The sequence below is a fragment of the Gossypium raimondii genome, chromosome 6, assembly GCF_025698545.1.
Source record: "Gossypium raimondii isolate GPD5lz chromosome 6, ASM2569854v1, whole genome shotgun sequence".
NCBI classification, from domain to species: Eukaryota; Viridiplantae; Streptophyta; class Magnoliopsida; order Malvales; family Malvaceae; genus Gossypium; species Gossypium raimondii.
The window spans coordinates 14,183,850-14,195,243 of NC_068570.1; the positions used below are offsets into that span (position 1 = coordinate 14,183,850).

General features: G+C 34.1%; 1 pseudogene; it reads left to right on the top strand.

The window, feature by feature from the left end:
* Positions 1-2,162: 2,162 nt before the first annotated feature.
* Positions 2,163-3,679, top strand: LOC128041933 (polygalacturonase-like; annotated as a pseudogene).
* Positions 3,680-11,394: the final 7,715 nt, after the last annotated feature.

Consider the following 11,394-nt stretch of genomic DNA (forward strand, 5'->3'; position numbering starts at 1 on the left):
CATTTACCGTGATATCTAAAGTATTAAATTTGATCAAATTAAATCGTTATGTTATATTCCAAGGCTTAGGAGATTTCCAAGTCGCAAGGAAATTTTGGCAGATGCCTTCATTGTCTTGATCAATTGAATAGTAGACCAATGTCTTCAACCTTTCTACTGAACGATTTTCTTCCCTATTCTTGAACACTCAGATGCTTGGAAAGTGGGATGTTACTGTAAAAGTAGAACACAAGACGTGAATCGAGACTTCTCAAGGAGCTATGCATCTAGCTCTTTGCGTCCAACCCAAAACTGAAAACAAGACGTAAACCGAGACTAATCAAGGAGGTATGTCAACTACCTCTCTGTGTTCTACCCAATCGAAATCAACTCCTATAATTCAATTATTATCTTTAGAAGAATGTCTTTATAATCTTAGAAATCTACATTACAATGTCTAAAAAGAGAGAATTGATTTCAGTTGAAAGAAAATAGAATCTAACTAATATTTCAGCAAATTTCAACAAAGTTTTCTCTTAGTATATATTGTCCTTGGTTTTTTTTTTTTTTACATCAATTGGGTATTGATAAAGAAACATCTGCAAGAGTTATATTTGTATCCGATGAACATAAAATAATTAATATAGAAGAACTAAAGTCTAACTAGGACATTTTTAACCCCATAGCCAGCCACTCCAAGAGATAATTCTCTTTGTGTGTGGAGGCACACTTACCTTAGTGCTCTGTTCTCCAGTTTAATTACACGAGCTTACCTCACTTGACTTAACTAAGAAATCAAGACCATATGAATATCTAACACAACAGCACATATTCTTCCATGAATTAAGTTTTTTGAAATTAATTATTTAATTAAATTAAATTATTTCCGCTACTTAATTTACAAAACCCATTCAAGTTTTGTTAAAATCTTGAAAACTTTTCCGTACTAGAATTTACATGCAAATTATTTTAATTATCTGAACAAAACATCACTACGTTAGCAACTTAATTTAATCCTCACTTTGGACTTATTTATTTAATTTATTCATCGAATTAAATAACAAACCGACGGAATTAAATTAATTCCGTGTCATCTTTTCCATTCTCAAGAAGTTGCATTTACATGGAATAGTAATTCATTCCATCTAATTCTAATATATCATTTTCATCCATACATTCAATCAGTTCTTATTATGCAATCTACTTAGAGTTATATTAAGCTAGCAGAGGGATCGATCGTACTTAAATAATTAGGGCTTAAATAAAATCTTAATTAGAATTTATTTAGTTGCAGAATCAATCCACTAAAAGTACCATGATCGATCTCCCCAATATATAATGTTACGAAAGCTAAGCGTGTAAAGCTTTGTCCATTTACCTTGTCAAATGCACGTTACTATCGTAGAATGCCAATCCTCTATTTAGGTTCAATATTTTCCCACTAATTCGATCGATTTTATCTCATGGTTAGTTTGTATCTTCTAGAATGAGGGGTGAGGATTCATAAAAGGGTGATAATGAAAGGGGTGGTGTTGGTGATGAAGAGTCATATCTTGTGAAATTAGATACGTGTTAGATGGGGATGATGATAAGAAATAACAAGATGCTTGAGAGAAGTTGAGGAAACTAAAAGATAAATGTAAATGTGTTTGGAAAAAGAAGTCAAATGTCCATAAGGTTTTCACTAATAATTGTTACGTGGGTGAAGTTTAGGCTAAAGTCCGAGTTCGAATAGTGCGAAACCACCGTAATTGCTTTCTACAATATGGTGTGAACCTTCGTTAACCACCAAACCACATTCTGTATCAACCATTTTATTGTATAATTAGGATTATACTTTTCAAATAACATTTATAAATTTAACGGAACATAGTTATATTCGCATACGATCTAGTAAAGATATTATTTTGAAGCTAAAATGTAAAATAACTCTTTTCAATCTTTCCGTAATAAAATCCTTTCGCATAGTTTACATTATTAAAGTTGTGAAAATATTAACCACAAAACTATCTAACCGTGCGAAGTTGATATTAAAGAAACAAGCTAATCATAGAAATTGAAGCTTAGCCATATGACTTTTCCACACTGATTAAATAGTAATATATTTGATTGGTTGTAATTTTCTCAAACTTTCAATATATTTGGAAAAAAAGAAAAGGAAAAGCCATTGTTCCTGTAATTTAAAAACCAAATAAAAACATGGCACCACACCTTGATATTGTTCCTTCCATGTTTGTGCTTTTATTATTATTCATTTCAGCCTCTAAAGTTCAATCAGACGCTCTTGATGTTGTTGCCAAGTTTGGCGCAAAAGCTGACGGGAAAACGGATTTGAGTAAGGCAAGTTCAATTGCTCTTAACTTTGTACCCAAAGGACAAAATATGAAAAAATTATATTTCAAACTGATATCTTTATTCATTTCATTTTAGCCATTTTTGGATGCCTGGAAAGAAGCATGCGCCTCTGTAACCCCATCAACAGTTGTGATTCCTAAAGGGACATATTTATTAACAAAAGTAAACCTAGAAGGTCCATGCAAGGCTCCTATTGAGATTAATGTTCAGGGCACTATACAGGCTCCGGCTGATCCTAGTGCTTTCAAGGACCCTAATTGGGTTCGATTCTATAGTATTGAAAATTTCAAAATGTCTGGCGGAGGAATTTTCGATGGTCAGGGAAGCATTGCTTATGAGAAGAATAAAGATCCCCACAATCGTGCATTTCGTTCGAAACTTCCCGTTGTCAGCTTTCTTCCCTCTTGCCGAGATTTATTTATTCTTTTTCCTCTTATTATTATCAAAATATAATTATAACTAACATCTTTGTTCCGTGTGTTACTTTGTTAACTCCAAAATTAAACAGAATATAAGGTTTGACTTTGTGACCAACGCATTGATACAAGATATAACCAGCAAAGACAGTAAGCTCTTCCACGTTAATGTTTTTGCATGCAAAAACATTACCCTCGAACGTTTCAAGGTAGAGGCACCGGAAGATAGCCCAAACACAGATGGGATTCACTTGGGCAAATCGACGGGTCAATATTATTGGTCGTGACATTAAAGCGGTGATGATTGTATTTCTATCGGAGATGGCACTAAAAATATGAACATAAAAGAAATAACTTGTGGACGGGACATGGTATAAGTATCGGTAGTCTTGGAAAGTTCCCAAATGAAGAGCCGTTGAGGAATTAAAGTCTCAAACGCACCATCACCAATACTTGAATGGAGCTCGAATCAAAACTTGGCAAAGCGAATCTCACAGGATAGTAACAGATATACATTTTGAGGATATTATCGTGAATAATGTCTCTTCCCCTATCCTAATTGATCAAAAATATTGCCCATGGAGTAAATGCAAGATAAATGTATGTACATTCTTATCAAAATCCTAATAGAGTGACAATATTTAATCGATCATTGAATCATCATTGTGTTGATGCGGGAAGAATCGAAAGTTAAACTAAGCAACATTAGCTTCAAGAACATCCGTGGCACATCTGCGCTTCGAAGTCGTCAAGTTTATTTGCAGCGGTTCTTCGCCATGTCAAAATGTGGAACTTACGGACATTGATATTAAGCACACCGAGTGAACCGCAACATCCCAATGTTTGAATGTCAAGCCTATAACTAGTGGCAAATTAAACCCGACTCCATGTTCCATTTCGTCCCAAAAACCCTTAGCGCCACCGCTTAAAGCATACCAACTAATTCAATGCAATTGTAATTAATATATTTATTCATATTATATAGAACAGTTCTTTTCATTTTAATTCTTTGCTATTATTAAACTTTTGCTATGAATTCAATGCTTTTAATATACACATCAATATAAAGAGCCGAGATGTGATAAAATTTAGTTCATTTAAACTAATAACAAAACCATTCTTGAGTTGCTATATTGAATTAGAATTAATTATTGAAGTTTTCTTTATCTAAGTATAATTTTTATAAAACCATCTTCCAACATAGTAGTTTTAAGGAAAAATAAAATATTAAATTGAGATTCTAATTAAAATAAAAGTTCTTCGTCCAAATTTTTGAACAACATATTCTGTATTATTTGTGTGCTTAAACATATTATTATATTTGTGCATTGGTTTGTTTCTTTTTCATTGACCTTACATTTTCATGAAAGAAGATGTTATGGTTGCCATGAGATATGATAAGATCATTTTGGGTGAACGGATATAAATGAAAGGGCTTGAGGATATCCTATGAGGCTAAAGCACATCTGAAAAATTCATTGGACGAGCACTTGGTGAGTTGTTTTCATAATGATATATAATAAAGAGAGGATGGTCATGACACTTAAGTACAAACTATTCGAGCTCTAATTATACATCCAAATGGGCCCCTATACTCGCTCTATAGAACCTTGACGGTTTGCATTTGAATTGATGAGATGAATAAATAATATTGATGCATTACGTAAAAAGATCGAATGTATCACTATCCGTAGTGAATGGAATTTCTCGTTATAAAAGCGAGATGAGTTAAAGACTAAATTAATTTATTCAATTATTATTTAATTAATAGTAACCACTTAACTAATGTTTGAAGTAAAAACTAAATTAATTAATTAACGCAGTCTTGTTGAACAAAATAATTAATTTCATTTACTCATAGATTCTAGTGTGGTAAACATGTCAAGAATTTAACGAATTAGAACAAGGTTTGGAAAATAATTTAATTGTGTGAATTAGTAAAATTTATTTGAATTAATTAATTAAATTATTAATATTTTGGGAAATAGAAATTTTTTATTTGGTTGGGTAAATTATAAGAGTCGATTAAATATCTAAATAAGACATATAATTATACCCAATACATGAGATAGACCCAATGACTTATCTCACGTAAGATGGCGACAACCATATCTCTAAAGAGAGGGTGTTGAAGCCGGACATATTCCTACTAGAGAATTATGTGTATTCTCTCTTAAAATGTTATTATATTTTTTCTTCTTCATGTTCGACCAAGAGTCTTGCGATTTTTCTATAAATAGAGACCATAGGCTAGGTCAGCCACACACAATGTGAAGCATCGACATCGTAAAAATTTATTGAGATTTAATTCCAAAATAAAATTTCTAAATATGAATGTTTAGTTTTTCAATTTTTCGCCCGTAAAGGGACATCGATATTCGCCACTCCAACATCAATAGAAAGTTTTCTTAGCTTTCATCCGTTAATGGGTTATAGCCTACGCTTTAACTAGCTGAGGTTTTTGAATAGTTGAGAAGATTGTGTTGGTAGAATGTTGAGAAACAACTTAGACCGCCTAATCCAGAGCACAAGTATGATTTTGGTGAAAGGGTTTGTCCCTATAATTATGACAACTGCTTGGTTTTAGAAATTTTTAATTTTTTTTATTGTTCAAAAAAATCATTTTCTAAACGAATGTTTCCAACACAATCAAGAATGATCGCTAATTTCTAAATTGAATAGGTCACTAATAATTACTTGGTCTTTATAGTCCACAACCAAACCTAGCGCTTTTCTAATCTCCCAAGCTTCTTCGACAAACTTGCACAGTATCTTTCTTCTTGAATGTATGAATCTATTGAGGACTCATTAGCCACGGTATTCGATAATGACGTGACACCATTTTATTTTTAATTATTACGACCATCTATAACACCTCTAGTCTTTCTTGGTAGTTTAATTTAATGTAATTTTTTGAAAAATATTTTTCTAAGTAGCCCGAAGAATTTAAATATTTTTTTTAAATAAAGGGTCAACTTTTAAACCAAGCACTAATTCCTTTGAGTTTTTTCTAGTTTACTTTCAATATAGAAGCTTAGGATCCAAAAATTAGCTGCTATTGGGCTTAAGACGCTGCTAAGAAGGGAAATATTCAACCATTTTCCGCACAAACCTATCTGCCTTACCTTGCTCCACCGCCACTCCCAAGTCGCTCAATAGTGCATCTCAATTAACCTTTTAATGTCACAGCGCTTAACTCCCTGAATCACCACCCTAAACACTTTCCATTCGAAGTCACCAACTACCGTACCTAAACTATCCTTGAAACTTCCACCCTCTTCAACTCTAAATCTTCCCATTGACTACTTAACCACCTGCCCGAAACTGAAACCACCATTAACATATTTTCTAAGCCGGACGCCGAGAGTCCTTTCGTCTAGCACCATTTCATGAAGCGAATAGTTTGATTAATGGATATGCTACAACACATGTAATTACAACAACAAGCTTACTGGAGATGCTCAAAAATGCTGAATGACTCAATTAGAGATACATTTAAAAAATATATATTTCATAACCCATTTGTTTTTGTGCTTGAATTTCCAAACTTTATACTCAAACCATGGACTCCAATGTCGAGGAAGGAACGAGGCGATTGGATTCTGAGGGGTCTGCAAATAAATAAAAAAGGGGGGATCTTTACCTTATGTTATTTTCTTTCCTAGGTTATGTTAGGACTAGCTTCTATTAGGATTTTTATTTTTTTGCATAATAAAACAAGATATGTAAATCATAAATAAAAATGAACAAATTGCAAAGTACAAAGTGTAGCAATAGGTATATACATGTCTAGGATTGGATCTAGAGAGAGCTTGGTACTTAAGCAGTCAAATTAACACACCTCCTATTTTCTAGAATCTTACCTGGTGTATCATATCTATTCACTTCTAACAATGACGACATTGTTCATTATAAGTAGGGGGACTAAGAAATTGAAATTATTTCCTCTCAGAATAATTTTTTTTAATTATGATTAGGTTATATTTTGTTCAAAAATATGAAATTTTGTTAAGTATGCTAAACTTCAGTATGAATAAAGTTCTATTATTTCAATAATTGTTATGTTAGTTGAATTATGGCACAAATGTACTCTTAATAAAGTGTTTAAATCATACCATAAGACTTTTAGTTCCTTAGCAAAGCTAGGCATGCATGAAAGTTTAAGTCTCTAGAATTGACTTAGTAATTTCTTGAAGCTAAATTCTAGGAAGCATGGAATGTTGAAAATGATTTAGGCAACTTTTGTTTGGAACGTTTGAGCCTTTCAAGCCAACCTTGATGAAATTTTACCCCTTGAAACCCAACTTTGAGACTATATGGCCTAATTTTATTCGAACCTTTGCAATATTTAGCCATCACTTCTCTCAAAATTATCTTTAAATTGACCCAAACACTAGACTTGGTACTATTCAGAATATTCTTTGAAAATAATTTTGGGGAGTTGAAAAGGAGTATCAAATGCTCAAAAAATTGTAGTACATACAAAAAAATGCTCGTGGAAAAAAAACAAAGGAAAAAGAAAAAAAAAGAGAAGAGCATATGTACTTGATAGAAAATAAATGTACAAAAGAGCATGTGAAAGAAAAATAAGTTGGTGTATTGAAGGTAAATATTCCGAAGGTCCAATTGAAGCTGAGTCTAGAGTTTTAAACCTATGTTTATCTATCTTTTACCTACCCCTAGCCTAGTTGTAACACCCCATACCCGGCCTAGGAGTTATGGCCGAATCTGGCGTGTCACATTGAAGTATTTTCCGAAAACCATGTTTTCATTGAAAAACCCTTCTTGAAATTTTAAACTTTTTTCCATTTAAAACTTGTACAAAACCTCAGTTTGCATATGTTTATTTTCAATCGAGGTTTATTAAAGAAAAGTTGTTTCCTTTAAAATCTTATTGTTGCGGAAGCTTAATTTAAACAAATGATTTACGAAAATGTGATATTTAAAAAAATGAGTTGCGGAAACATAGCGTTTGAAAATAGTTATTGTTTTGGAAAACCGAGTTCTACTTCTAACAGACAAGAATCACAATTAATAAAATCCCAAAGTTAAAATCTAGAAATTTTAGAGGCCTTATTACAACCCAAATCAAAATCAAAGTGCTTTGGTAAATGAGTAAAACAGAATAAAACTTGTGCAGTTGTGTGGCCCTCTCTGAGTCCCTCGTAGCTCCGAACAGTCAATGTTGGGGATTACCTGAAGGTTAAAAATGGGGTGAGTTTACGAAAATCAGTGTATAATCCCCTTATTAAAGAAACAGAATCAGTCTAGGCCTGAGCCATTCAATAGTAACAATACAGTGTGGGCCTTAGCCCAAAACAGTAACGATGGTAATTGGGCCTTAGCCCCATCAACCTCGATTGGGCCTGTGCCCATATCAAATGGCACATATCACATATTTCTAGGCCTAAGCCCATCTCAATATCAGAATCAGTATATGCAACGCATAAATACCTATACCAACCCTACACTCCATCTTCTTCCAACCCTACACTCCTGTGAAGATTAAATCGACCCACCCATCCCTACACTCCTCATGTATCACCCGTTGCGGCACAAACCAAAATTGCAGCAAAGCTACCAATTAATAGAATAGCTAAAAGCCATAAGCAGAAAGGCAGTAAGCCTTGAACAGAATGGCTACAAGCCATACACTTCCTCCGTCAATATTAACCCAACCCTATGCAATATGTCATGTCATAAATCATACGTGTATGCAGTATGTCATACTCAGTAACAGTCATATATATATCATAAAGCAAAACAGACACACATAACATAAGGCCATAACAGTCAATTTTACCCATCGGGGGTATTTCAGTAATTTTACCCATCGGGGGTATTTCAATAATTTTACCCATCGAGGGTATTTTAGTAATTTTATGTCCCAAGCCCATGGAAACACCCATGGAGGCCTCAGCAATCCAACGCCCAGTCTCGTGGGCTCGATGTTCCCGCACGAGCGATCGCACGCTCATGTGGCCTCGATTGTCGTATTTTTGGCTTTTCGACATTTGTCGATTCGCAGTAGAGAGGGTGTGATTACACACACTCTTCGGCTTTACGACAGTAATGATCTACGATGTACAGTTACACACCTGTTTAAGCAACCGTTCCAAGTTTCTCAAGCGCCCAACCTACATTCATTTCACATACAGTCAGTCTTTCATACATTATTGTTCAAAACTCTTAAACCCCAAACAATAATCACTACCAAACTTGATTAAATACCATGTGATCTACTCCTTTTAGATCGCTGACTAAGAACAATCGTATGTCTCTTGTTGATTTACTTAATCGATTAACAGAATGACGGACCTCGACGGCTTCGTAACCCTTGCACCCCTTTACTTCTTGGGAACACCTAACCCATCGATCACCACAAGAAGAGGAAAGGATCACCATTCAGCCATCAAAGAACATGAAGGAAAGAAATATTCGACTTTTATTGAAAAGATAGAAGGAAACGGATCGCACACATATCACAATAAGTGAGAACAAGAAAGGGAACTTTTGAATACCTATCGATTTGTCAGGATCTCTTGCAGATATCAACTCAATATACCACCGGCAGGGTATGGAAACAATCAAGATTTAGAGAGAAAATATGCAGAGTATGCAACCACCCCAGGGATTAGCAGAAGAAGAAACCCGGTTTAAACACAACAAAGAAGTCAAAAATCAGAAAAAAGATGATGGTATGGTAAGTTCGGCCAACAAGAACTAATCAATGAAACCAACGATGATAGCAGGACATTTGGCCAAGGCTAACTGAAATAGGAAGAGAAGGGAAAGGAAATGGAGAGAAAAAGATGAGTAGAGATTCGACTGACAGTGAAGTGATTGAAGAAAACAAAAGGGGTACTTGGCTAATAGAGAAAAGAAACCAAATCGCCCAAAGTATCCAAATGGTAAAAGAAGGTTCGACTTTCACACAATAGACCACAAGAGCAACTCACGTTGCACCAAAAGCACAGAAGAGAGTTCCTGAAAATGCAATATTCGGCCACTAAGCAAAAGAAAAGACTACCAACACTTAGGAAATGACCAAAACTGAACACTCTATTTTTCCCTTAGCAAATTCGGCAACAACCTTCAACAACTCAAACTCCCCTTTTTCCTCCTAAAATCTCTCCTCCAATCCTCTCCTTAATTTCCTCCATGATCGACTCCTTAAATCACTCATTTGACCCATTCAAACTCTCTAACACAGAGTTCAAATCCAACACCAACTCTTGCCTCCTCATAAGCAAAACAAATAATCCCATTTGCATGCAATGAGACTTGAACCTCTGACCTCACAATACACAACATACCACCTTGCCACTACACCACAAACTCTTTTTGTGACATAAATCTACCACATTTATTTATAAGGCCTACAGTCCAGAGTCAAGGTTAACTTAAGAGGAAGAACTAAAATTTTTCTAAAGCCTAGGTTTGACCCCAGGACTTTCAGACACTCCTAAACACGCCCAAATCACTTAACCACTGAAGCAGACATTCATTTATGTCATTTTCTTGCACACATAAATTTTTATGTGTTCCCTCGCTCAAGACCTATTTCCTTCTAGGCCCAAATTCGGGGCGTTACACTAGCCACATTACAACCTATTTAAAAGACCTATTGATTCAAGTTCCTATGCTACCTACATTAGTGGAGAGAAATTTCTATGTTCAACATATGAAGGCATAAATTAAACTTGATGATTGCAGCTTAATCTTAACTAAGGGAATAAAATCAAATTGGTAGAGATTTAACATGTCTTTATTGATAAAGCATTTAGTCTATTTTTTCTCCCATAAATACAATTCAGATTAATTTGAACGATATGCATATTTAAGCAGCATAAATCTCAAAATTTTTGTTCTTAAGCATAAGTATACTAAATTCATGATTTTGGGAAGAATGTTGTTCTGACGGTATCTTTCAAAGGTCCTTCTGAGCAATTCTTTTCAATTTGTGAATTACTCTGTACGAGCAAAGAATTAAGTTTGGGGGTGTGGAAACACAAAAATATACACACTTTTTCATGCCTTTTTAACTCAAATTCATGCAATTTCGTAGTTATTCTTGTCGAAAAATATATAATAATTATAAAATAATTAAATAATACTTAAATTATCAAAATGTTGAATTTTAATTAATTTTATAATAAATTTTTATTAATTTTGATCATTTTCGACAGATTCGCACAAAGGACGAACATTGGCTCGGCAGACACTGCTAGAAACGAAAATCTGAGAAACGATTTTTGGAGCATCGAGGAAAATTAATTTTTCAACCTAAGATGGTCTAAATGATGAATATTAATTCATAAGATAATTAATTTTAATTTTAATCCAATTTATTTTGGTTTAAATAATTATTATTTAATTATGAAAGGAGGCCCAATTGTGCTAAACCGAGAATACCGATCCAACCGAGAAATGGGTTGCCCAAAACTATCTCACATACTGACACAATAAGATTATTTAGCTAATTATTTGGATTGCAAAACATCCCTTAAAGTCTCCTTGAATTTGCCTTTCAAGCCCCTCCACTTATTAAGTTTTTCTAGATTTGCCCCAAGCTAAATTTAGCAAGTTTGAAAGCTTCAAACTTGCCACATGTGTGGCCGGCCATGGGGGACTCAATGGCTGC